The sequence below is a fragment of the Mustela nivalis genome, assembly GCF_964662115.1.
Source record: "Mustela nivalis genome assembly, chromosome: 1".
Taxonomy (NCBI): domain Eukaryota; kingdom Metazoa; phylum Chordata; class Mammalia; order Carnivora; family Mustelidae; genus Mustela; species Mustela nivalis.
The window spans coordinates 51,099,544-51,103,681 of record NC_139020.1 but is presented as its reverse complement, the minus strand read 5'-3'; the positions used below and the strand labels follow the sequence as shown (position 1 = coordinate 51,103,681).

Below are 4,138 nucleotides of genomic sequence, written 5' to 3'. Positions count from 1 at the left end.
GAACCAACTCTTGGTTTGAACTTAGGTCATGATCTCAGAACCACAATGAGCTCCATGCTCAGATCAGTTTGCTTGAGATTCTCTTTCCCTCTACCCTACCTTTGTGCTCTCTCCCTCTCTCTCTCAAATAAATAAATCTTTCAAAAATTGAAAATAAAAATGAAATTTGCTTTTCAAAAAATGATATCTCACACCAGGATTCATGTTTCTCTTATTGTATATTTCTTTCAGTGGATAAACTTTTAAGACAAAGAATTAACACTGTCACACAATTTAGAAAACACATTCAAAAGGGGTTTTTGGTCTTTATAGAGACATTGATGTATGTCAAAGGATGGTCAGTGTTCTGCTGATAATATCTTTTGTTTAGAAACTTGGTATATTTCTCTAAGTACTTAAAATAAAAAATCAACACAAGCAATAGAAAGATGTTCCGAGGCTTTATAGGTATGATACTCAAAAGGAAAATCTCCCAGAAAGAATGATTTGTTCAATATGGAAGGAGGGGGAAAGTATAAACTTCTCATGGAATTAAGGAAAGCTATTAAGATATAATAGCAATGAAATCCTTCAACAATCGCTTCAGTAGCAATTTTACTTCATTTACTTATTAAGTTAAAAAAAATACAATTCAACCAATGGAGAGAATTATATTTCTGATCTCTTAAGCAAAACTGCCTTTACCACATACAGTCAAAAGCAAATACTATGCAAATGACTTTATGGCTGCTTCATAGAGGAGAAATAATTGAAGTTCAGTTTGTCTCATGAAGAGGTTCAATAAGAAGCCAATAATCTTTTAAGAGATGTATCATTCAGGGGTCTTATAAGAGACTAACTAAACTAAAATGATCCCCAAGGAATTGGAGATAATGTAATAATATTTTAACAATTCTCTAGGTGATTCCTAAGTGAAAGAAACATGGTAGTGTTTCCTTAATCTCCTTATTATAGGAACTTTTTGAATGTGAATAGCCATGGACTAATGAAGAAGTGTTAGTCCTTGATGTCAAGCGATACCTAGAAAAATGACTGGGGAGAGGTAAACCAGAAAGTTACTAATGGCTGTACCACCCTGATAAAAATTTTGTGTAATCCATGCACATAATTTAGTAAACTTGCATTCTAAATGGAATCAGCACATTCATATGCTTGTTCATAATAATGTGTCAATTGGGGGGATAGCATTTTTTTCTTAGAAATCTGACAACTGCTTTATTTAAATAATTTAATTAGATCTCATTTATAACCTAACATTCAGAGTTTGTAAATCACTGACATCAGCAAAAGTAAACAGGAGCCAGGAGACTACATTAAGTAAGCTTGTCTGCCAAGCTTCAAATTTAGCTCTTTCAGAATCAAGGCACAGACTATTCCAATCTCATTATGTCTTCCCCCACCCCAAATGTCCTTAAAGTTGGAAAGTAAAATGAGACTGTTACTGACCTAAAAACTCAAATATGAGTTTGGTTTTTCAATAATATCAAAACATCTGTTAAAAGTTACATAACTCTGTTTTCCATATTTTCAGTCTCAGTAAGTGGCACATGGTAAAGCATAAATCCCACGTCCTGAATGGTAAAAACAAGACAAAACAAAACAAAACTTTAAAGGGGCCATAGTAAAGGTAAAGAAGCACTGAGGAAGTTCTACATATATCTCTCAATAATTTGGGAACCTTGCACACGAAGAGGGAAAACAACACAGAAAAAAGTAAAAGCTTCAGGCAGACTTGAAAATTAACCGATCACAGGAACACTCTCCAATCCACAAAAATCATCTGTCAGAAAAGAAGCCTTACAATCTCAGATATTTGAGGGGAAAAAATACTAAGCTCTCTGACAACTAATCAATTTAGACACTAGGGTAACTTCTAACTAACCAGTGTAAAAATAATAATAACAAAAAATGGGGGCGCCTCGGTGGCTCAGTGGGTTAAGCCTCTGCCTTTCGCCCAGGTCATGATCTCAGGGTGCTGGGATTGAGCCCCACATCAGGCTCTCTGCTCAGTGGGGAGCCTGCTTTCCCCTCTCTCTCTCTGCCTGCCTCTGCCTACTTCTGATCTCTCTCTCTGTCAAATAAATAAATAAATAAAATCTTTAAAAAAAAGGTTTAAAAAAACAAAAAATTTTCAGTGACATTAATACCTGTATACCAAGGGGGGAAAGATTCAATAAACTTGTTACAAAAATAAAATAAAAAATAAAGCTTTGGGTAAGTAAAAAAAAAAAAAAAGAATCTGAAGTTACATTATATTGTTCAACATGTCCAATTTTCAGTAGCGACAATAAAAAATTACAAGGCATAAAAGACACAGAAAAGTTGACCCACACTCAAGAAAAAAGCAGTCAGTAGAAAATGTCTTTAAATGGATCTGTATGTTAGAGTCAGCAGACTTCATAGATGCTTTTATAAATATGTTAAAGGAATTAAAGAAAACTATCTCAGGAGTTAAAGAAAAATATGATTGTAGTGGTTTGTCAAAAGCACTTCTAGTAGAGAAACATAAACTGTATATAATAAAAGAAAATTTTAGAATTTAAATATGTAATAACCAAAATAATGGAAAAACATTGGCTAGATGGATTTAAAAGCAGAACAGAAATGTAAAGCACAAATCATTTAATTTAAAAGTAGATCAGTAGAGAAGATGGCTGTGCTCTTGTTGAGACATGTTGGCTCTCATTGCCTTTGTGCCCATCTAAGTCCTAGGCTCTGTATCAGAAATGCTGTTCCTTTGGGAACTATAACCAGAGAAAAGATGGAGAAGTTCTGGAAAAAGAACACTACTTTAAACTGTATTCTGTCTCTGCATATCACTATCTACAGTGGATCTCTTCCCATGGCGATATCCCTTTGGCACTCTGGTACTGGTATGACCTTGAGTACAGAGGTCTTTCTCTTTGGCTTGTTGGCCCTCTTGGCTCTTGGCAACTTTCAATCTTATTTGAAATTTGTAAAGACCATGTGTCTGGGGACATCACTGATCTACACAGCTGAATTTGCACTTGTCTTCCCTCTCATGTATCATACCTAGAATGGGATCTAACACTTCATGTGGAAACTAAAGAAAGGCCTGAAGATTCCCCAGCTATACCAATCTGGAGTGGTTGTCTTGGTTCTTACTGGATTGTCCTCTGCAGGGCTGACAGCCATGTTAAGAGCTGAAGATCCCATCAATGTCTTTCTATAAATGATTAATTGACCTAACTTCTTCTGCTACTCCCTTCTCCACCCAGGGCAAAGTTCTCCTGATTTATTCAGTCCCTTTTGTGCTTGCCCATCACCTGGGAACTCAGTAGCAGTAGAGTAGCTGATAGAGCCATAGCAGTGGAAAAGAAATCAGTTTCCCCTTGTTTCTAAAAATGGAATGACTCAAAAATTCTCTTTTCCTGCCCCAGCTTGCAATTTACTCTGGTGTTAGGAGCTCTCATTTTTCTCCATATTTAGCCTTGATTTGTTCTTATAGTCAGCTTTTGGCTCCTTGTCATGAGACCATGAAAACAATGTCAGCTTTGTGACCTCTCCATGGGGACTGGGCGTGGGGCTTTGGGTGCCACTGCCTGTGGGTTGCTAGCTTATTCATTGTCAGACGCCAGGGTCTTCAGCACCCACTCAGTATGGCAAAAGAGAGGGGTGAAGGGGAATTAGCTTGTTCTAGCTAGAGGGAGATAAACAAGGTCAGGTGATTCTTGAAGTAGATGCTTTGGGGAAAAGATACAGCTTTCAAGGCAAAGACAAGATCCAGGAAATTATCATTGAACCCAATAAGAGTTATTTTTTTCCCCTGCATTTTTGGAAAAACAAAACTTTTTTCTAATCCACATTCATGTGTCATCTTTTTATAAAACTAAATTAAAATACTCATTTTGACATTAAAAACAAAACAAAATACAAACAAAAAACAGATCAATAGAAATGATCCAATATAAAGAACACATTGCAAAAAAAATTTAAATAAAAATTTAAGAGATATGTGGGACAATATCAAGCATACCAAAGAATGTGTAATGAATTTCCCAAGGAGAAAGAAGAAAAAAAATACAAAAAAAAACTAGGAAGAATTCATGGTTAAACATTTTTCAAATTTGATTCTATTTAAGTTTGTGTAAGAGAAACAAAAATATATCAATAGCCA

General features: G+C 35.4%; 1 pseudogene across 1 annotated transcript; it reads left to right on the top strand.

Annotated features, from left to right (window-relative positions):
* The first annotated feature begins 2,650 nt into the window (after positions 1-2,650).
* On the top strand, positions 2,651-3,193 carry LOC309852427 (succinate dehydrogenase cytochrome b560 subunit, mitochondrial pseudogene; annotated as a pseudogene). Its single transcript has one exon. The product of its transcript is annotated as a succinate dehydrogenase cytochrome b560 subunit, mitochondrial pseudogene (transcript).
* The last annotated feature ends 945 nt before the right edge of the window (positions 3,194-4,138 follow it).